At 42.6% G+C, this 24,314-nt stretch overlaps 1 pseudogene; it reads right to left on the reverse strand.

Moving 5' to 3' along the window:
- Nucleotides 1–1,452: 1,452 nt before the first annotated feature.
- Nucleotides 1,453–22,931, reverse strand: LOC122945375 (annotated as a pseudogene).
- Nucleotides 22,932–24,314: the final 1,383 nt, after the last annotated feature.

Here is a 24,314-nt window from a genome sequence, read left to right on the forward strand (position 1 = left end):
AAACGGCTGCTGTGGCCGATTTAATCCGAACAGTGGCTGTGTGTGGTTATTTGGGATGGTGAGAGGGTTGGATGGGTTAGTTAAATGGGTTGTAGAGGGCCCAAGCTTAGCCAATAACCCTACTCATGTAATTTACATTGCTGCCACTCTGAGGAAACATAAGCCAAAGTATTGTTGCCCAGGGAGAGAGAATTTTTACTTCTTAAAAGGACAGTAATATATCTGCTGCCTCTTAGAGACAGTGTACCAATTTATTCTGTTGCCTGTAACTAAGCCTCTGTCTTCATTGAGATCTTAACCACTAAGCCTGTGGCCTGTCAAAGACTGCTGTACCCACATGCCTGTTACCCCACATGAGTAAAGTAAATGCCACGTTGGTTAAGTTACAACTGTGTCTGTCTGATTCCTTCCAGTAGCCTAGAGTGTGGAGCCATGCATATCGCTCAGGAACAAATATATCCTCCCATTTTCTTTAAGGCCCCTTTCACGTGGGCATCACAGATTTTGTCCGGATGCGTTGCGGGTGCATTGCGGGGAAACCCGCTTGAGTGCACATGCTATTTCAGTCAGTTTTGTCTCCGATTGCGTTGCGTTGTTTAGTTTTTTCTGCACGAGTGCAAAGCGTTTTGCATGTTCGTGATAGAAAACTGAATGTGGTACCCAGACCCGAATCTGTACTTCTTCACTGAAGTTCGGGTTTGGGTTCGGTGTTCTGTAGATATTATTATTTTCCATTATAACATGGTTATAATGGAAAATAATAGCATTCTTTAATACAGAATGCTAATTAAAATGTCACTTTAGGGTAAAAAATTATAAAAAAAATTACCTCATCCTCTTGATTGTGCAGCCGTTATAGTCTTCTTTCTTATTCTTGCAAGACCTGCGCTGACGTGATCGTGCTCACCATGTGGTAAGCGTGATGATGTCAGCGCAGGTCCTGCAAGAATAAGAAAGAAAACTATAACGGCTGCACGATCAAGAGGATGAGGTAATTTTTTTAATAATTTTTTACCCTCAAGTGACATTTTAATTAGCACTCTGTATTATAGAATGCTATTATTTTCCATTATAGCCATTTTATAATGGAAAATAATAAAGGTAATGGACCTACAAATCATCTCCTTAGCAACCTTCCGTGAAAATCGCATAGCATCCGCACTTGCTTGCAGATGCAATGCGATTTTCACGCAGCCCCATCAACTTCTTTGGGGCCTGCGTTGTGTGAAAATGCAGAATATAGAACATGCTGCGATTTTCACGCAACACACAAGTGATGCGTGAAAAACATCGCTCATGTACACAGCCCCATTGAAATGAATGGGTCAGAATTCAGTGAGGGTGCAATGCGTTCATGTCACGCATTGCACCTGCACGGAAAACTCGCCCGTGTGAAAGGGGCCTAAGGGGACCTAACCACCTCAATACTAATATGGATTGGCAGGCAAATTATCATTGAATCCATGAAATGTTATAATCAAAGCGGAACCGTGTATTTATACTGAACCTTTTTTCAGTCTGGGTAAGGAAATGTTCTGCTCCTTTCACATCTTTCTCCATGAATGCCTGATACATGTAAACCGACTGGATAAATCCAATAATTTCAGGAATGGACAGCTGAACGGTGACTGGTATATCTGTGATCCTGTAAGAGAAAAATATATGCTTATGATATAGTTTATCTTAGTAAAAATGAAAAAAATAAAATAAAAATGAATGGTTACAGCATTTAACCGTTTCACTAGTGGAGGTTTTTTTGTTTTTCACCAAATATTGCTACTACCTCTACTGCCAGGTCGTTAAAATTATGGCTACAAGAGCTGGAGTCCCATATTCAAAATAAAACCCCTAGGGACCAATTACTAGAAGTATTTCCTACCATCCTTAAAGCAGTGGACTTTATTTCTGATGCTTCTACAGATGCCTTAAAGATAAGTGACAAGTCAGCTGCTCTATGCGAGAAGAGCTATTTGGCTTAAAGGATGGTCAGGTGAAACAGATTCAAAGAAGAAAATTTGCTCTATTCCATGCCAGGGAGATTATCTCTTTGGGCCTGTTTTGGATGACCTTTTAGAAAAGGCTTCTGATAATAAATAACGTTTTCCTGTTTCTAGACCTCCTGTTTCACAGGAACGAAAAACCTCACACACAGACAGAAGGCAGAATTTTCGACAGGAAAACAAAAATAGAAAAAATAAGGGATTCCTCTTTAACAGTCAGTCTGCTTCAAGATCCAAGGACAGTCAGCAATTACGGTTTCTGTCCAGTGGGGGGGGAAGACGTTCTCTATTTTTTCAGGCTTGGGAAAAGATCTTGTTAAGCCCGTGGATATTAGGCATCATAAAAGAAGGGTTCCGTCTAGAGTTTGCCTCCCCCCCACCGGAAAGATTAAAAATGACAAATATAGTTCAAAATTCCACAAGAAACTTGGCTCTAAGACAAGAAAGATTTTCTCTAATAGAAAAAAGGGTCATGGTTCCTGTTCCAGACTTGGAGGAAAAGGGCAGGGGTTTTTATTCATCCCTTTTTCTGGTACCTAAACTGGACGGGTCATTCAGGATGATCAGAAATCTGAGGGACTTAAATCATTTTCTGAAATACCAAAAATTCTAAATAGAATCTGTACAGTCCACAATAAAGCATCTCTACAAAGACTCCGTCATGGCCACCATAGACATAAAAGATGCTTACTATCACATTCCAATTCATACAGATTTCCAGAAATATCTTAAAGTGGCAGTATCCATGGAAGGTCAAATTCATCACTTCCAAAACAAAGCGCTTCCGTTTGGAATATCCCAGGCCCCCAGACTCTTTACAAAAGTAATGGCAGAGGTTATGGCCTACATAAGAGAAAGAGACGTTCTGGTCATCCCTTATTTGGACGACCTCCTTGTGGTGACGAAATCCGGAGATCTGCTAACCTCTCATCTTCTGGAAGTAATAGAAATCCTGACAAAACTAGGATGGCAAATAAACTGGGGAAAGTCAAATCTGATACCGTCCCAATGATGTGTGTTTCTGGGTCTAATCCTGGATTCAGTGAACCAGTGTTTTCTTCCTTAACACAAAGTATTCCAAATAAGAGAAGACGTGTGGTCCCTTCTAACCTCAAAGAATCGAACCATCAGACACGGGATGATAGTATTGGACACACAGAATGACCTCCACAATACCTGCGGTCAATTGGGCCCTTTTTCACTCCAGGTCTCTTCAGTGGCAGATTCTAAAAGAGTGGTAGGGATCTTTATCTCCATTAGACACCCCACTTTCCCTGACCCCTCAGGTGATTCAATCTCTAACCTGGTGGCTAAAACCTGCAAATCTGTCTCAGGGTCTACATTGGGATCCCCAGGATCAGATATCCATCAATACGGATGACAGTCTGAGTGGGGCACTTATTGTCAGGGGGAGGTCCGTCAGGGGGTATGGAGCTCGATAGAGAGTCAGGACTCTCAGAATATGAGTGAACTCAGAGCAGTCCTATTAGAATTCCTACCCAAAAGGAAAAGGAATAAAAATCTTTTCAGACAACGCCACTGTCATTTCTTATTTAAACAGGCAAGGAAGAACCAAATCAAAAAAACTTATGTCCTTAACAGCAAACATTTTCTCCCTGGTCATTCCTTACGTTCCCTTTGTCAAAGCTGTACATTTAAAGGGATTGGAGAACAAGATGGCAGACTTTCTAAGCAGAAACCAGATAGATCAAGGAAAATGGTGCTTAAACCAACAAGGTTTCAGTCAGATAATTCAACTTTAGGCTCCTCCTCAAATAGACCTCTTTGCGACCAGACAGAACAAAAAATGCAACCTATTATTTTCCCTATATCCAGAAGATTTCCCGACAGGGATAGATGTGTTCTCCCTTCCATGGCCGAATCAGCTTCTGTACGCCTTTCCTCCTCTAAGACTCCTTCCGAGAGTATTACAGAAATTGAGGAAGGAACGGCCGAGGCTTATTCTAATTGCCCCCTTTTGGCCAAGGAGGACTTGGTTTACTTGGTTGAGGAAACTTTCCCTGACAGATCCCTGGATTCTTCCGGACAGGCAGGATCTGTTGTTTCAAGGTCCTGTCTTCTATCCAGAAGTGAGAAGTCTTCATCTAACAACTGGTTCACCCAAAAGACTGAATGACTAAACACAAGATGGACAACATTGTGTACGCAGTCCAGTGTAATGAGGAATGCTCAGAACTGTATATCGGCAAAACAACAACTACATCAGCGTATGGCTCAGCATAGAAGAGCCAAAACCTCTGGTCAAGATTCAGCCGTGTATTTACATCTAAAAGAAACAGGTCACACCTTTGAAGACAGTCAAGTGCGTATTTTGGATAAGGAGGCCGATTGGTACAAACGAGGTGTGAAGGAGGCCATCTATGTAAAAATGGAGAAGCCAAGTTTAAATACAGGCGGGGGGGGGGGGGGGGGGGGGTTCGTTGGAAGAACGAATGAAACGTTTTTAAGAAATCTACAGTAAGTCCAGTTGCCTTGATTTATTCTTTACAGATCTTTATCTAACAGAATGGTATTTGAGGGGGAAATCTTAGAACGTAGGGGCCTGTCTAAGGAAGTTATATATACTCTTTTATCATGCAGGAAAGGAGTAACCTCTACCATTTATCTCAGAATATGGAAGACTGTCCTAAACTTCTGTAAAATCCCGGTACATCCCTTGAGTTTAGGCCCCTTTCATACGAGCAAGTTTTCGTGCGGGTGCAATGCGTGACGTGAACGCATAGCACCCGCACTAAATCCTGACCCATTCATTTCAATGGGTCTGTGTACATGCATCAGTTCTGAAAAACGCAGCATATTCTATATTCTGCATTTTTCACGCAGCCCTGGCCCCATAGAAGTAAATAGGTTCAATGAAAAACGCATTGCATCCGCAAGCAAGTGCGGATGCAGTGCATTTTTCACTGATGGTTGCTAAGAGATGTTGTTTGTAAACCTTTAGTTTTTTATCACGCACATGAAAAATGCATAGAAACGCATTGCACCCTCACGGAAAAAACTGAATAACTGAACGCAATTGCAAACAAAACTGACTGAACTTGTTTGCAAAATGGTGCGTGTTTCACTGAATGCACCCTGAAAGCATCCGGAGCCAATCCATCACGCCCGTGTAAAAGAGGGCTTAAAGCAACTAGTAGGATTAAGCCTTTGGTCAGATCATCAGTTCCCTACCTGGACATTAATCTAGTTTTATCTAGATTGATGTAGCCTCCTTTCGAGCCTTTGCAGGATCTACCTATTAAAATTTTGTTTTTCAAAACCGCTTTTTTGGTGACGATTACCTCGGCCAGGCGTGTTGGCGAAATTTCGTCCTTCTCCCCTTATACTAACATCCTGGAAGACAGAGTGCTCATTAAGCCAGATCCCTCCTTTCTACCTAAAGTGGTCTCCATGTTTCATAGGACCCAAGATATTATTCTTCCATCCTTGTGTCAGGACCCAAAGAATGGGGCTCCACTGTCTAGATGTCAAAAGATGCCTATCAGAATATTTGAGAATCACTAATCAATGGAGAAAATCCTCTAGACTTTTTATATAGTTTGGTGGTAAAAATAGAAGTAATAAAGTTTCTTCCAGAACACTCTCTAGATGGATAGTAGGGGCCATCACCTTAGCCTATTCTTCAGCAGGGAAATCGCCCCCTTTCGGATTTAGTGCTCACTCTACCAGATTCATTTCTACTTCTTGGGCAGAAAGGGCTCAAGCATCTGCAGTGACCAGGAACGGGTTACGCTGACGCCGCTTATGCGGTAGGTCAGGATATGGGTATATAATAGTTTGCAGTTGTTCGTGATGCCTATTGCAACGTGCGCAGGGTACCATCACAGGGCCCTCCCAAGGTGTTATAACACACATCCCAGGTTAGGAATGACAGAGTGGTGTAATGGTCTATAATGTCTCTGTATGGTGATGATAATGGTGTCAACGGTGTCTCCTACCTGGGTGCGGCTGGACTCCTGCCTCACTTGCAATAAATTGAGTGTAGTGATAGTAGGAGTAATAGAGGAATTTTGCAGCAGAAATTGATATCCAGACCTTTAGGTGAAGTTCAAACTTGTTTTTACTGAAGATAACTTTTATCCAAGCAGAATACAGCTTTGGTCTTTGGTCCCAGCAGTTTTTGGCAATGGTTGGCAGGAATAAATCTTCTGCACTATAAATCTGGAGCTTGCAGGAAAAGATGTCTGTCTGTTAGCTCTATAACTGTGGCAGGAATTTAGCTTCTGCGTTTTTCTCTATCTTCTGCTGTATGGGTACTAACTAGCTGAGGAGGAATATGGCTTCTCCTAGGTCTCTGAACTTTCCTCTCAGATAGGCTCACTAGAAATGCTTTTGTCCTGGAATTCTAGAGATTATCTGCTTGCTTGTCATCCAGCTGAGGCTGCAGGGCTCAGGCTGGGGATTTGATCAATGTCTCAGCTGAGACAAGATCCTGGCTTTCTTCCCTATACAGGGGGACTCCTGAAGGCTATCACACAGCCTTCCCCAACAGGGGTGGCTGGCACACTGACCTAACTTCCTTCTCCTCCCATGCTGAAGAATGTGGGAACAGTCCGCACCTTCACAGAGGGGGAGCTAAGCTGGAATGAACCATTCCAGCCTAGATGTACTAAACTGTAACTAGTTCCTTACCAATCCATTGCTGCCACCTGCTGGTGAACATGGAAAATTACAAGGAAATTTACATTTAACATAGTTTTAAATGCACAATTGTGAAGACATGAGCAAAATCATATCAGATGACAATGTAAAGGTTCTTAACAGATAGAAGCGGGGTAGAGGAGTGTAATAACACAACTCTGGGGTGTTACACATCTCTAGAGCAAAGCTGTAGGGTCGCTACCTAGAAATCTCAGTGTACTTTCTTTCGCCACTACAGATTAGACATAGACTCTAAGGAGTGGCTAGCTTTTGGCAGGAAAGTTCTGCAGGCAGTTGTCCTACCCTGAGCTAGGTACTATTCTAGTCATCTCTCAAGGGTGCTGTCATGGGCATAAGGGAAATTTAAGATTACTTACCGGTAATCACTTTTTCATGAGCCCATTACAGCACCTGGGATATCCCCCCCCAAAAAAAAAAGTTATATTAGATGTGTTTTAGGACAAGTTCTCGCAATTAACTGGTGGTATAGGCGAGTATCCCTCCTTAAGTGCTCTACACAAAGGTTCCTGTTTCCTGCTCTGGATGGAGGCGGTCTCTCAAGGGTGCTGTCATGGGCTCATGGAAAAGTGATTACCGGTAAGTAATCTTAAATTTTTTGTTGGACAAGTGGTACTTTCTAATGCCACAATTAATTGTGGCTTACAATGTAGTTGGAAGCAGTAGAAAAATGGTGTGGAATGGGAAAAAAAACGCAAAAAATACCTTCACAGTTTTAAGGGTTTTGTTCCCACGGTGTTTCATTTGCATCAAGACTGACCCATACCCTTCATTCTCTGGGTGATCAGTATGATTACAATGATATCCCATATGTATAGGTTTTTTTTATGTCTAAATAGTGTAAAAATACATTTAAACTTTTATTTTTACATCACCATATTCTGACCCCCAATTTTTTTTTATAGTCATGTCTACTGAGCTGTATAGGGGACAATCTGTACTTTTTATTTATAACATTTTGGAGTGTTGGACTTTTTGATTACACTTTACTACATTTTGTGGGGTAAGAGAAGCAATGGAAAAATGGCAAATTGGCTGTGTATCCCTTACTTCCTGACGAAGCCTTTTCCTTGTGTTTACATCTCACCCATTCAAGTGTGACTCAGCACCCTGTATTTCTGGCATGTTCCCCTGTCAGCACGGTATATGTGAGGGTGAGGGTTTGCGGCTCCTATACACGGGACGTCCCATCTTCCCAGTACCTTGTGCCTTTTGTTATTGTATGCTTACTTTATGTCTAAATAAAATTCATATATTTTATATGAATGTTCTCCTTATTTCTTATGGGGTTATTGGTTTGGTTCTTTTTGGGTATAGTATTTTATGCTAGACCCCAGTGTATTTATGCACTTTATTCAAGGTTTCTTATTGGTTGGTCTAAATATCAGTAGGAAGCCTGGAAGCGAGAGCTTGATCACGGCATTTCAAGCCTTTGATTACCGCGATCGGCATTATTGCCAGTCACGGTAATTAGCGGCAGCTCTGATGCCTGCTGCACGTGCAAGCGAACGGGTTAAAAAAATTGAATTGTTTAATTAATGACACAATTTAACAATTAGAGGGACGCTCACCAGCTAGCCTGGAGCCCAGCCCACTGTCAACCTCTCAGTGTAAGTATACACCCAAATAAAAAATGAAAATTGGCTGGCTCACAGTAATTTGCATTTAAGGGCTCTTTCACATCTGCGTTATTGTCTTCCGGCATAGAGTTCCGTCGTTGGGGCTCTATGCCGGAAGAATACTGATCAGGATTATCCTAATGCATTCTGAATGGACAGTCCGTCCTTCAGGATGCATCAGGATGTCTTCCGTTCCGGAACGGAACGTTTTTTGGCCGCAGCAAATAGCGCAGCATGCTGCGCTTTTTGCTCCGGCCAAAAATCCGGAACACTTGCCGCAAGGCCGGATCCGGAATGAATGCCCATTGAAAGGCATTGATCCGGATCCGGCCTTAAGCTAAACGTCGTTTCGGCGCATTGCCGGATGCGACGTTTAGCTTTTTCTCAATGGTTACCATGGCTGCCGGGACGCTAAAGTCCTGGCAGCCATGGTAAACTGTAGTGGGGAGCAGCATACTTACCATCCGTGCGGCTCCCGGGGCGCTCCAGAGTGACGTCAGGGCGCCCCAGGCGCATGGATGACGTGATCGCATGGATCACATGATCCATGCGCATGGGGCGCTTTGACGTCATTCTGGAGCGCCCCGGGAGCCGCACGGATGGTAAGTATGCTGCTCCCCCGCTCCCCACTACTACTATGGCAACCAGGACTTTAATAGCGTCCTGGGTGCCATAGTAACACTGAAAGCATTTTGAAGACGGATCCGTCTTCAAATGCTTTCAGTACACTTGCGTTTTTCCGGATCCGGCGTGTAATTCCGGCAAGTGGAGTACACGCCGGATCCGGACAACGCAAGTGTGAAAGAGGCCTTATTTAGCCATTACATATCATAAAATCAAATACATTATACATACATATTAAAACAATATTAACAATAAAAGTTAATTTTGTATCCGGTCCCTTTAAATATGGAGCTCTCGCATAAAAATTAATGAAGATGAAAAAAATACAAAATAGCAGCTTGTTAAAGTTTCTTTGATCTGGGCGTGTGGTTTATAGTACTGTTGGTTTCTCACTCAAATGGATATTATACTTATAACAGACTTTGGTGGCTGTTTAAATGTATCCACTTTCATTGGTCGCTATAGCACTCTATATTAATTGTTGTCACATATATACCGTATTTTTCGCTCCCATAAGACTGGCTTAGTTGCCCATAGCAACCAATCGGATTCCACCTTTCATTTTTGATAGCTCCTTCAGAAAACGAAAGGAGGAACTGGATTTATTTCTATGGGCAACTAAGCCAGATCTGCAGTACGCCGCCCTGCGGGGTGAGGCGAATGGTGAGGTCACAGGGGTAGTTACTAACCGAGGGTGGTTATGGTACTCACAGTCTTTTATATACTCTGGGGCACTCTGTGTATAGGGACCAGGCCTGATGGTAGGTGAGGTGCCCTGGATTTTGCAGGTTTTTAATGTGCCGGTGGCAAGATCCCTTTAAATTTGTGACGCCAGTGCCGGTAACGGTGGCACACCGATTTATGGTATGAATAATTGAGGAACACGATGTTGTGGTGAAGCAAAACTTCTGTTTACTGGAACAGTCAACTATATACAGTCTTTGGTCAAAGTTCCATATGTGAGAGGTAGTAACATGCAGGCTTTACATAAATTGGCAGGCACAATGTTCTTGCAAGATACTCAGAGGGTTAAACACCTACAGATCAGGCTGCACTTTCCTCAGAATCCTGTCTGTCTTTATCCCAAGGCCCGTATGCCCTATTGCTGGCTTTATCCTTGGTCAGGGAAAACTTGCTCAGGTATATGTCTCCTAGCTTTAAATAGATCCTTCTGCCCTTCACCTCTCTGGTTCGGCTGGAATCACTTTTGCTCTGTACTGTACTTTGTAGGGACTTAGTTTCTCTCAGGAGGTAAACCCTTCTCCTGGTGGCAGCTTCTGAGCTTCTTTACTCAGGACCCTCAGGCAGGCTAGACTGCACTGACTAGCCTCCTAGACTATACTGCACTACACTGACTCTTTCCTGTCTGGGCCTAACTATATATACTAGGGGTTCCCTAGCTCCCTCTACTATCTAGGAGGAGGAACTACACTTAACAGGCCTGATACACAGATAACGTGGCCATATTGACCCTTGTGTAGTGCCCACATTTACCTAGTGGGACACTACAGATCCACTTTACACCAGTTTCATAAAATTACTTTTACTTTGCTTGCTAGTAATTATTTTATATTACATGATTTTTTTCACCATTCATGATTACTTTCTTTCAGAATTCAGGTTTTCTATAACTAGAGAACAATGCATTGTGGAAGCTCAAAAAATATTTCCAAGCGTAAGGGGCAGGATTCAGAAACCTATGTGCACAAATGGAGAAAAAAAAATTAAATGGGTATTCCGATTGGTTGACGTTTGTTTGATTGTGTTAACTATTGGATTGGTAGGGGTCATACCAGATCAAGAGAACAGAGTCTCCGAACCCCCGCATCCCCACTGATATGAACAGAGTGGCCAGTCGCGTATGCTTGCGGCCGCTCCATTCATTTCTAGCTCTGCACTCGTATGTCTCTTGATCTCCCATTGAAATGAATGGAGTGGCCATATGCATGTGCCAGCGTCCGCTTACTTCATTTCAGGAGGGCTTCAAGGGGTACGGGATCCCCATTCTCGTGATCGGTTTGGGTCCCAGTGGTAAGACCTGTCCTGATCTAATAGTTATTCCCTATCCTGTGGATAGAGGACAACTTCAAACAACCGGAATACCCCTTTAAATATGTTAAAACTTACAATTCCTTGTCTTTTAGTGGAATAGCCTCATATATATTTTGGTACTGACAAAACATGTCCGCTGTGATTTTATCAAAATACTGGAACAACGTATCCCACACCTGCCAAAAAACAAAAATAATATAACATAATACAATAATATAACAGGTCTCTAAAACTACAATACAAGAAAATCTCATTGTAACAGACTATGGAGCCATTCATGCTACTTCTGTCTGTTTCTTATGCGTTGATCCACAAATTACCTGTTAGACCTTATTGATAAAGATTGTAAGCCTTCGTGGGCAGGGCCCTCTCTCCTTCTCTACCAGTTTGTAACTCGTCTTGGTCATGTTTAGTGCTATTGTCTGTATTATGTATGCAGGGGTGCGCCACAAATGAGAACAGGTGAGGCAATCGCCTCAGGCAGCATCAGGAAGGGGCAAGAGGGGGGCGGCAGAAGGGCCATGGGCAATAAGCACTTTTATTGTGGCAAAGGGGTTAGGTTATTAATTTGGCAAGCAGGGGGCACAGTTTCAGTTTTCGCCTGAGATAGCAGAAAGGCTAGGTGCACCCCTGTATGTACAGTGGATATAAAAAGTCTACACACCCCTGTTAAAATGTCAGGTTTCTGTGATGTAAAAAAATCAGACAAAGATAAATCATTTCAGAACTTTCTCCACCTTTAATGTGACCTATAAACTGTACCACTCAATTGAAAAACAAACTGGAATATTTTAGGTAGAGGGAAGAAAAAATATAAACATAAAATAATATGGTTGCATAAGTGTGCACACCCTTAAACTAATACTTTTTTGAAGCACCTTTTGATTTTATTACAGCACTCAGTCTTTTGGGGTATGAGTCTATCAGCATGGCACATTTTGACTTGGCAAGATTTGCCCACTCTTCTTTGCAAAAACACTCCAAATCTGTCAGATTGCGAGGGCATCTCCTGTGCACAGCCCTCTTCAGATCACCCCACAGCTGTGGGTATGGTGTTCTTTTGGTGATGTGCAGTGTTGTTTTTGTGCCAAACATATCTTTTGGAATTATGGCCAAAAAGTTCAACCTTGGTTTCAACCTTGATTTTGAATGTGATTGCTTAATTCTGAACACAGCTACATCCCCAGTTATAAGAGGGTGTGCACACTTATGCAACCACATTATTTTAGTATTTTTTGTTTTCTTCCCTCCACCTAAAATATTTCAGTTTGTTTTTCAATTGAGTGGTACAGTTTATAGGTCACATTAAAGGTGGAAAAAGTTCTGAAATGTTTCTCTTTATCTTATTTTTTTTACAGCACAGAAACCTGACATTTTAACAGGGGTGTGTAGACTCTTTATATCCACTGTATGTGCACCCCTTTTCAAAAGTACAACGACATGGAATAAATGGCACTTTAATAATAATAAATAAAGAAATGTACAATCTATAATAACAGATTGCAGTTAAACTGTTCTTTACAGATGGAGCTTGGTCCTTCAGAATCAATTTCTCTGGTGGGCCCAAAAAACCTCAGTACGTATGCAAATGCAACACAGAAGAATTCTACTATACACAATAAAAATGTATACATTGTATCTGCATTATCACTAATATTCATCGGCATGTTACCTCTGACATTACTGCGTTCAGATCACGTGACAAATCCTTATATTCAATCTCAGTGGTCGGATAAAAAGCATGTAAAGCCAGGCATCCATTTGTCTTCAGTACTCAAACTGACTCATTTAGAAACTTGTCTATTGTAAACCAATGTGCAGCAAGTCCGGCATGCACCAGGTCCACAGAATCATTCTCCACAGGTATCTTCTCCACTGAAGCCACCCTATAGACAGAAGAGAGATTCCCAGGGTGACTGAGGCCATCTAATCCTCTCATTATATTAGCAGAACTAGTAATGCCAGCGCAGTACTCACATGTACGACACATTGTTTGCCGACGTATTTTGTTTCGCCACATTTATTTGGGATTCACTCATGTCTATTCCCAGGACCTTCTTGAAGTGAGGAGCTAGAGGTAAAGTGTAGCGTCCAGTCCCACAGCCAACATCCACCAGCATTTCAAGAGGCTGCCCATTTGTCTGTAGAGAAGAACAGAGTAAAGTAAAGCTGATGTTCTTTATAAATACATTTGGGTAGCTTTACTATTCTTGTGTAGTCTTGAGACAGCGTAATCTTAGACTTGAAGACCTAAAAATCCACAAGTTTTTCCCATTTATGCGAGCTGATGAATGGCTCACCTATGCCACCTATTAGCTTACTCCATAACTGAATTCTGCAGAACAAATTTGGCACATTTTTGGTGCACATTGGCATGTTCCAATCCACTCTACTTTATGGTAGGCCACACCACTGCCCAGGTAAGCCACGTTGAATCAAACAAATTGGGTTGTCCAAGTTCAATTAAAATTTTGCAAGCAACAATAAATGTGTTAAATCAAAAGAAGCGATGATTACCATTTACCCCCCTACAGCTTCCTGCACCATGTACTATTCCTCTCTGTTGGCAATTGATTACCTCAGTGCAGAAGTGAAGTCCCATACTCACCACTGCAGCCAGTCAGTGGCCTCAGCACTCATGTGTAGCATTCTGTTGAGACGAGTGATTGGCTAACGTGGTGATTTCCCATGCAGCCAGGAAGATGACTTCATCGTGTAGGATTAGAGCACATTGTTGGAGGTGGCATCAAGAACTTCCTTTTGTTATTTTGTCACATTGGTTACTGCTGGCAACTGAACTTGGACAAATCCTTTAATAAATTATGCAAAGTAGGCACACCATTTTGTTTGTCATTTTGTCATTTTGTGTTGGTAAATCTCCCCTATTATGTGTACTATACTGCCAGCTGTAAATGGTACATATAGCAATCATCTAATTTCCCGCAGGAGGGTGGGGGGATTGTTTATTTACATACATGGTATATGCACTTGAGAACACTCGGGCACATTTCTAAAGTATTGCCTGCCCTTTTTTTTTTTTTATCACTGCATTCTAAGAGCCATAACTTTATTTTTTTTCCATCGATTTAGCCATATGAGGACAAGTTGTTTTTAATGGTGTCCTTTTGGGGCGTACACATGACTTACCGATTAACGTTTATTAACTCATTCTGGAAGGGGGATGGGAAAAAACAGCAATAATGCCTCTGGTTTTTTGTGTTATACATTTTGCTGCTTTTCATTGGTATCATTTTAGGCATATAAATGTTTTTCATCGCACAGGATAAATTACTTGCGGACACGGCAATAGCAAATACTGTATGTGGAGGAGATTTTATTTTTGCAGTTCATTTCACTGAAAAAAGTGTTCTTTTAATGGAAATTTTTCTTTTTTTTTTTCATTTTTGTTAGTATTTCATTTTTTTTACTTTTTAAATATTAAATCAGCCCACAAATGAAATATAATAGGCAATCTGTTGATTGCTTCTAAAATACATTGCACTAGTCATGGAGTACAATGTATTTTACTGTCATTGCTATACTGACACTCTGGAGTGAGGCCTGCGCCCTTCACTAGGCCCTCGCCTGCTTCCACAGACATCTGTAGCCCACAATCTCATTTGTGGGTTGTCAATGGGAGACAGAGAGAATCCGCTACCTCTGTAACCACTTACATGCCTCGGGCCCTATTGCCAACAGCATGTAAGGGGTTAAATGGCCCAGATTGTAGCTTCTTCCAGTTTGGGCCGTTAGAGCAGGTGACAGTGCAGTGCTTAGACTCAAGGCCTCTTAGTGACCTCTGTAAAACATACTGGTGGTCACTAAGGGGTTAATATAGCTTGTCTCCATGGCATATGTGCTCAGGAGTTTGCCTTCAGTGCCTGAATACACATTTAAGCAGGTTGATCACCTGTGCAATAATCTCTATATCCCACACTGGATTGTATGGACATGTACTGTAAGTACAGCAACCTGTTCAATAAAGGAGCAGGGAGTTTGCCTGCCATTAGGGGGAAGCCCCCTTTTGGTTGCATTGCATAGCCCAGTGTTTCCCAACCAGTGTGCCTCCAGCTGTTGCAAAACTACACTTCCCAGCATGCCCGCACAGCCAAAGGCTGTCCAGGCATGCTGGGAGTTGTAGTTTTGCAACAGCTGGAGGCACGCTGGTTGGGAAACACTGGCATAGCCTACAGCAGGGATGGGCAAACTGCGGCTCTCCAGCTGTTGTAAAACTACAACTCCCAGTATGTCCAGTCTGCCTACAGCTATCAGCCTACAGCAGGCCATGATGGCATTTGTAGTTTTACAACAGCTGGAGAGACGCAGTTTCCCCATAACTGGCCTAAAAACACTGATATTAGCAAAACACCAGTATCTTAATATGTGTGCCAGCATACAATGATTCACCAAATATTCAACCACACACATATACTATAAATGCATTCTTTATTGTTTAAAAAAAAAATTAAAAAAAAAATTATATATATATATACACACATAATTGTGGACAGATTACATTTATTGGCAATGACTACAGGACAATACTGCGACAAAAAAAGTCCCCCCCCCCTCACACCACTCCCACTGGCGACAGTACAATGTTTAAAAGATCTGTGCGCAATATCCATAGCACTATTGTACAGTCACTAATAACAGGTAAGTCTGGATTACAGATAATCAGCTGTGCTAGTCAAAATCAAATAATTATCACCCTTTTATAATAACAGAGCTGAAGTTATAATCAATTACTTGGAGTTACCTAAGCATACTTCCAAATATATATATATTGCCACACGGCAGCTCATGGTCAAGATCCAGTGTGAAACAGGATTATAATAATAACTAGAAAAGGTACAATTTCTGGGGAAATTGTGTGATGTGTTCTTGCCTCCACCAGTAGCTTACAACTGGAGTGGGTGGAGTAACTGGGTGCAGTGTAGACTCCGCCCACTTTTATAAATTTTGACCTTTGTCTCACACTGACCCACCCTGCCGAGTTTGGGTGCTGTGAGAATGACAGCTGTTTAAAGGTTTCTTATTGAAGTCAATAGGGAAAATCTGATTGGTTGTTTGTGGCTCCGCCCACTTTTTAGCATCCCCAAAATGAGATATACATTGGCACAGTCCTCCAGTGACCAACTGTTCCAAGTTTCGGGAACCCTGCCATTAACAGTCTAAGAGCAGCGGCAGTTTGAATTTTTCCCATTTAAACAAATGGCTGAAATTTGATTGGCCGTTGTAGACCCCGCCCACTTTTTAAATTTTTTGACCCCAGTCACCCAATGACCTACGGTGCCTAGTTTGGGTATTCTGGCTTAAATACTGTGAGAATGACAGCAATTTAAAAGTTTCTCATTGAAGTCAATAGGGAAAATCTGATTGGTGGTTTGTAGCTCCGCCCACTTTTTAATGTCCCCCAAAATGTGACAGAAATTTTCAGGTTGACCCCATGACTAAGTGACCCAAGTTTGGTGACTTTAGTTTAAAATCTGTGCGACTGGGAGAGATTTGAAAATTGTCCCTGTCAAAGTCAATGGGAAAAACGTGGATTTTGGGGGCCCTGTCCCAGGGGCCCGGAGGGTGGGATCGGGTAACAAAGCAAAAGCAAGGTACTTGGGTGGGTGCCGACCAAGTCTGCAAAGTTTGGAATTTGTACTCCTAAAAATGTGGGAGAAGTAGCAATTTGAAGGTCTCATTAAAGTCAATGGGGAGATTTTGATTGGTTCTGTGTGGCCCCGCCCACTTTTTGGGGTCCCCGAAATGTGCCCAAAGTTTTCGGGTTGACTCCATGACTAAGTGACCCAAGTTTGGTGACTTTAGTTTAAAATCTGTGCGAGTGGGAGCGATTTGAAAATTTACCCTGTCAAAGTCTATGGGAAAAAAGGGGGCTTCCGGGGCCCGCCACGGGGGCCCCGGGGGTGGGATCGCTCCACAAAGTAATAGCAATCCGATCGGGTACAATCTGCATGTTTTGGTAAATTTTTGTCTATGTAGTGTAAAAACTGTGGGAGGAGTTAGGGTGGCAAATTTGGCTATAATAAGAATAAGAAGAATAATAATAATATACTTGTGAGATAACAATATGTGGTCTTGCTATGCAAGAACACATAACTAGAAAAGGTACAATTTCTGGGGAAATTGTGTGATGTGTTCTTGCCTCCACCAGTAGCTTACAACTGGAGTGGGCGGAGTAACTGGGTGGAGTGTAGACTCCGCCCACTTTTATAAATTTTGACCTTTGTCTCACACTGACCCACCCTGCCGAGTTTGGGTGCTGTGAGAATGACAGCTGTTTAAAGGTTTCTTATTGAAGTCAATAGGGAAAATCTGATTGGTTGTTTGTGGCTCCGCCCACTTTTTAGCATCCCCAAAATGAGATATACATTGGCACAGTCCTCCAGTGACCAACTGTGCCAAGTTTCGGGAACCCTGCCATTAAAAGTCTAAGAGCAGCGGCAGTTTGAATTTTTCCCATTTAAACAAATGGCTGAAATTTGATTGGCCGTTGTAGACCCCGCCCACTTTTTAATTTTTTTTGACCCCAGTCACCCAATGACCTACGGTGCCTAGTTTGGGTATTCTGGCTTAAATACTGTGAGAATGACAGCAATTTAAAAGTTTCTCATTGAAGTCAATAGGGAAAATCTGATTGGTGGTTTGTAGCTCCGCCCACTTTTTAATGTCCCCCAAAATGTGACAGAAATTTTCAGGTTGACCCCATGACTAAGTGACCCAAGTTTGGTGACTTTAGTTTAAAATCTGTGCGACTGGGAGCGATTTGAAAATTGTCCCTGTCAAAGTCAATGGGAAAAACATGGATTTTGGGGGCCCTGTCCCAGGGGCCCGGAGGGTGGGATCGGGTAACAAAGCAAAAGCAAGGTACTCGGGTGGGTGCCGACCAAGTCTGCAAAGTCTGGAATTTGTACTCCTAAAAATGTGGGAGGAGTAGCAATTTGAAGTTCTCATTAAAGTCAATGGGGAGATTTTGATTGGTTCTGTATGGCCCCGCCCACTTTTTGGGGTCCCCGAAATGTGCCCAAAATTTTCGGGTTGACTCCATGACTAAGTGACCCAAGTTTGGTGACTTTAGCGTCAAAGCCTGGCGAGTGGGAGCGATTTGAAAATTTACCCTGTCAAAGTCTATGGGAAAAAAGGGGGCTTCCGGGGCCCGCCACGGGGGCCCCGGGGGTGGGATCGCTCCACAAAGTAATAGCAATCCGATCGGGTACAATCTGCACGTTTTGGTAAATTTTTGTCTATGTAGTGTAAAAACTGTGGGAGGAGTTAGGGTGGCAAATTTGGCTATAATAATAATAATAATAATAATAATAACTAGAAAAGGTACAATTTCTGGGGAAATTGTGTGATGTGTTCTTGCCTCCACCAGTAGCTTACAACTGGAGTGGGCGGAGTAACTGGGTGGAGTGTAGACTCCGTCCACTTTTATAAATTTTGACCTTTTTCTCACACTGACCCACCCTGCCGAGTTTGGGTGCTGTGGCTTAAATACTGTGAGAATGACAGCTGTTTAAAGGTTTCTTATTGAAGTCAATAGGGAAAATCTGATTGGTTGTTTGTGGCTCCGCCCACTTTTTAGCATCCCCAAAATGAGATATACATTGGCACAGTCCTCTAGTGACCAACTGCGCCAAGTTTCAGAACCCTGCCATTAACAGTCTAAGAGCAGCGGCAGTTTGAATTTTTCCCATTTAAACAAATGGCTGAAATTTGATTGGCCGTTGTAGACTCCGCCCACTTTTTCATTATTTTTTGAATCCAGTCACCCAATGACCTACGGTGCCAAGTTTGGGTATTCTGGCTTAAATACTGTGAGAATGACAGCAATTTAAAGGTTTCTTATTGAAGTCAATAGGGAAAATCTGGTTGTTTGTAGCTCCGCCCACTTTTTAATGTCCCCAAAATGTGACCGAAATTTTCAGGTTGACCCCATGACTGAGTGACCCAAGTTTGGTGAGTTTCACTCCGAAGCTGTATGAGTGACAAACATTTGCATTTTTCCAATAAAACTCTATGGGAGAAAAAAAGAGGTTTTCGGGGGCCCGCCCCAGGGGCCCGGAGGGTGGGATCGGTTAACAAAGCACAAGCAAGATACTCGGGTATGTGCCGACCAAGAGTGCAAAGTTCGGTATTTATACTCCTAAATCTGTGGGAGGAGTAGCAATTTGAACGTCTCATTGTAGTCAATGGGGAGAATTTGATTGGTTCTGTGTGGCCCCGCCCACATTTTCGGGTCTCCGAAATGTGCTAACAAATTGCGCGTTGACCCCATGACTAAGTGACCCAAGTTTGGTGACTTTAGTTTAAAATCTGTGCGACTGGGAGCGATTTGAAAATTGTCCCTGTCAAAGTCAATGGGAAAAACATGGATTTTGGGGGCCCTGTCCCAGGGGCCCGGAGGGTGGGATCGGGTAACAAAGCAAAAGCAAGGTACTCGGGTGGGTGCCGACCAAGTCTGCAAAGTCTGGAATTTGTACTCCTAAAAATGTGGGAGGAGTAGCAATTTGAAGTTCTCATTAAAGTCAATGGGGAGATTTTGATTGGTTCTGTATGGCCCCGCCCACTTTTTGGGGTCCCCGAAATGTGCCCAAAATTTTCGGGTTGACTCCATGACTAAGTGACCCAAGTTTGGTGACTTTAGCGTCAAAGCCTGGCGAGTGGGAGCGATTTGAAAATTTACCCTGTCAAAGTCTATGGGAAAAAAGGGGGCTTCCGGGGCCCGCCACGGGGGCCCCGGGGGTGGGATCGCTCCACAAAGTAATAGCAATCCGATCGGGTACAATCTGCACGTTTTGGTAAATTTTTGTCTATGTAGTGTAAAAACTGTGGGAGGAGTTAGGGTGGCAAATTTGGCTATAATAATAATAATAATAACTAGAAAAGGTACAATTTCTGGGGAAATTGTGTGATGTGTTCTTGCCTCCACCAGTAGCTTACAACTGGAGTGGGCGGAGTAACTGGGTGGAGTGTAGACTCCGCCCACTTTTATAAATTTTGACCTTTGTCTCACACTGACCCACCCTGCCGAGTTTGGGTGCTGTGAGAATGACAGCTGTTTAAAGGTTTCTTATTGAAGTCAATAGGGAAAATCTGATTGGTTGTTTGTGGCTCCGCCCACTTTTTAGCATCCCCAAAATGAGATATACATTGGCACAGTCCTCCAGTGACCAACTGTGCCAAGTTTCGGGAACCCTGCCATTAACAGTCTAAGAGCAGCGGCAGTTTGAATTTTTCCCATTTAAACAAATGGCTGAAATTTGATTGGCCGTTGTAGACCCCGCCCACTTTCTAATTTTTTTTTACCCCAGTCACCCAATGACCTACGGTGCCTAGTTTGGGTATTCTGGCTTAAATACTGTGAGAATGACAGCAATTTAAAAGTTTCTCATTGAAGTCAATAGGGAAAATCTGATTGGTGGTTTGTAGCTCCGCCCACTTTTTAATGTCCCCCAAAATGTGACAGAAATTTTCAGGTTGACCCCATGACTAAGTGACCCAAGTTTGGTGACTTTAGTTTAAAATCTGTGCGACTGGGAGAGATTTGAAAATTGTCCCTGTCAAAGTCAATGGGAAAAACGTGGATTTTGGGGGCCCTGTCCCAGGGGCCCGGAGGGTGGGATCGGGTAACAAAGCAAAAGCAAGGTACTTGGGTGGGTGCCGACCAAGTCTGCAAAGTTTGGAATTTGTACTCCTAAAAATGTGGGAGAAGTAGCAATTTGAAGGTCTCATTAAAGTCAATGGGGAGATTTTGATTGGTTCTGTGTGGCCCCGCCCACTTTTTGGGGTCCCCGAAATGTGCCCAAAATTTTCGGGTTGACTCCATGACTAAGTGACCCAAGTTTGGTGACTTTAGCGTCAAAGCCTGGCGAGTGGGAGCGATTTGAAAATGTACCCTGTCAAAGTCTATGGGAAAAAAGGGGGCTTCCGGGGCCCGCCACGGGGGCCCCGGGGGTGGGATCGCTCCACAAAGTAATAGCAATCCGATCGGGTACAATCTGCACGTTTTGGTAAATTTTTGTCTATGTAGTGTAAAAACTGTGGGAGGAGTTAGGGTGGCAAATTTGGCTATAATAAGAATAAGAAGAATAAGAATAATAATAATATATATGTGAGATAACAATATGTGGTCTTGCTATGCAAGAACACATAATAATAATAATAATAATAATATATATGTGAGATAATAGTATGTGGTCTTGCTATGCAAGAACACATAATAACTAGAAAAGGTACAATTTCTGGGGAAATTGTGTGATGTGTTCTTGCCTCCACCAGTAGCTTACAACTGGAGTGGGCGGAGTAACTGGGTGGAGTGTAGACTCCGCCCACTTTTATAAATTTTGACCTTTGTCTCACACTGACCCACCTTGCCGAGTTTGGGTGCTGTGAGAATGACAGCTGTTTAAAGGTTTCTTATTGAAGTCAATAGGGAAAATCTGATTGGTTGTTTGTGGCTCCGCCCACTTTTTAGCGTCCCCAAAATGAGATATACATTGGCACAGTCCTCCAGTGACCAACTGTGCCAAGTTTCGGAACCCTGCCATTAACAGTCTAAGAGCAGCGGCAGTTTGAATTTTTCCCATTTAAACAAATGGCTGAAATTTGATTGGCCGTTGTAGACCCCGCCCACTTTTTAATTTTTTTTGACCCCAGTCACCCAATGACCTACGGTGCCTAGTTTGGGTATTCTGGCTTAAATACTGTGAGAATGACAGCAATTTAAAAGTTTCTCATTGAAGTCAATAGGGAAAATCTGATTGGTGGTTTGTAGCTCCGCCCACTTTTTAATGTCCCCCAAAATGTGACAGAAATTTTCAGGTTGACCCCATGACTACGTGACCCAAGTTTGGTGACTTTAGTTTAAAATCTGTGCGACTGGGAGAGATTTGAAAATTGTCCCTGTCAAAGTCAATGGGAAAAACGTGGATTTTGGGGGCCCTGTCCCAGGGGCCCGGAGGGTGGGATCGGGTAACAAAGCAAAAGCAAGGTACTTGGGTGGGTGCCGACCAAGTCTGCAAAGTTTGGAATTTGTACTCCTAAAAATGTGGGAGAAGTAGCAATTTGAAGGTCTCATTAAAGTCAATGGGGAGATTTTGATTGGTTCTGTGTGGCCCCGCCCACTTTTTGGGGTCCCCGAAATGTGCCCAAAATTTTCGGGTTGACTCCATGACTAAGTGACCCAAGTTTGGTGACTTTAGCGTCAAAGCCTGGCGAGTGGGAGCGATTTGAAAATTTACCCTGTCAAAGTCTATGGGAAAAAAGGGGGCTTCCGGGGCCCGCCACGGGGGCCCCAGGGGTGGGATCGCTCCACAAAGTAATAGCAATCCGATCGGGCACAATCTGCACGTTTTGGTAAATTTTTGTCTATGTAGTGTAAAAACTGTGGGAGGAGTTAGGGTGGCAAATTTGGCTATAATAAGAATAAGAATAATAATATATATGTGAGATAACAATATGTGGTCTTGCTAAGCAAGAACACATAATAATAATAATAATATATATGTGAGATAATAGTATGTGGTCTTGCTATGCAAGAACACATAATAATGATAACGGTAGCAATAATGTCAACGATAGCAATAATAATTAGCAATAATCTCAATGACGCCGACGAGATCAATTATGATTAAGATGGTATGAATGTGTGTATATATATATATATATATATATATATATATATATATATACACACACACACACACACACACACACACAAAAGCATATATAGAGAGAGAGACATCATTCATTGGGTGTGTAGATGGTTAAATAACGATGAGAGTGGCTGATATTGAGTGGGATAAATAATAATGGTAATAATAATAAGTGGCAGGGGTGAGGAGGTGGTAGTTACCTTTGGAACCGGGCACATGTAGGTAGCGCGACCAATCAAGATGCTATAGGTCAAATGGAAAATAGATGGTTTGGGGTGAGGAACTTGAAGGTGGATCGTTTTGAAATAAGAAATATGGAACTAGTATGAGAATTATTATAGGTCTTGCGATCAGAGGCTATTAGGAACTGAGGAGATAAGAGGAAAAAGGAAATCATTGCAATACCTTTGGATCGGGCTGCTGTATGTAGTGCGGCTTCCCACATGTGTGAGAGCGTGCGCTTTCTTGAGCCGGGCAGTTGGGGGCGTGGCTGATCGCGGGCTGCCGACTGGAGGTTGCAGGGGAGCGGGGGCGGGGCTATTGACAGGCAGCTGGAGCCAGATTGGCCTGACCTGCGGCATGTATGCACAGTGTCAGCGCGCTCAATACCGGAGTGTTGGCACAAGGAGATAGGGGAGCTGGGGACCGAGAGGCATTGAATTGGGTACCAGGAAGGGAGTAATGATTAGGGATGATGAGAGTGAGAGAAAATGTACTAGTATGCATGGATGAAAGATGAACATTAAGGGTATAGTGTTAATAAACGGTTTATGTGAAAGTGAAATGAAGTATGAGTATTTGTGGACTGTACATGACAAGATGGCAGATCTGTGTGATGAAATGGAATAAAGGAACAAAAAATGAGATGGTGAAACAGAAAAAAAATCCTAAATAAATAAAAATATCAATGATAATAACCGTGGAAGATGTTTGTTATGGATATGGAGGAAGTGTCGTTAGACTCCATGTTTGTTGAAGCCATTTGTAATGTTTCACCAATGTTTATTCATTCTCTCTCTCAAGGTTAAGGTGGTGCGGCCTATATATTTCAATCCGCAAGTGCATTCCAATAGGTAGATGACGTAAGAGGATGAGCAATCTAGGAAACTTAATTTTGAATTGTTCCCCGGTGACGTTTCTTGAGAATCTGATGACTCGGGAGGAGATGTTGCAACAGCATTTGCATAGGAGGTGTCTGCACCTGCAACTCCCAAGGACTTGGGGGAACAAGGTTATGGTAGATCATGTTTGATTCTTTTTGGACTATAATCAACTGGGGGCGATGAGGTTCTTCAGGGTTTGGGCCCTTCTGAAGGTTATTTGAGGTCTAGGTTGAATGTGTTTCTTTAAAAATGGATCTACTTGTAAAATTGGCCAATGTTTTTTGAAGATGTTGCGCAAGACGTTATGATTGATATTGTATGTAGTGATGAAGGAAGTTTGGTGTTTCTCAGTGTTTTTTTTATCATTTTTTTTGGTTTGTGAGGACAGACAATTGTCCTGGGTGTATTTTTGTGCTCGCTGGAGGGCTGCCTTGATGACTCCACTAGGATACCCTTTGTTTAGGAATCTCTTTCTGATGACTTGACTTTGTTGCTTGAAATCCTCATCATTAGTACAGTTTCTGCGGATGCGTTTGAACTGACTGAATGGGACGTTGTTCTTCCATT

Source organism: Bufo gargarizans, chromosome 8 (genome assembly GCF_014858855.1).
Source record: "Bufo gargarizans isolate SCDJY-AF-19 chromosome 8, ASM1485885v1, whole genome shotgun sequence".
NCBI classification, from domain to species: domain Eukaryota; kingdom Metazoa; phylum Chordata; class Amphibia; order Anura; family Bufonidae; genus Bufo; species Bufo gargarizans.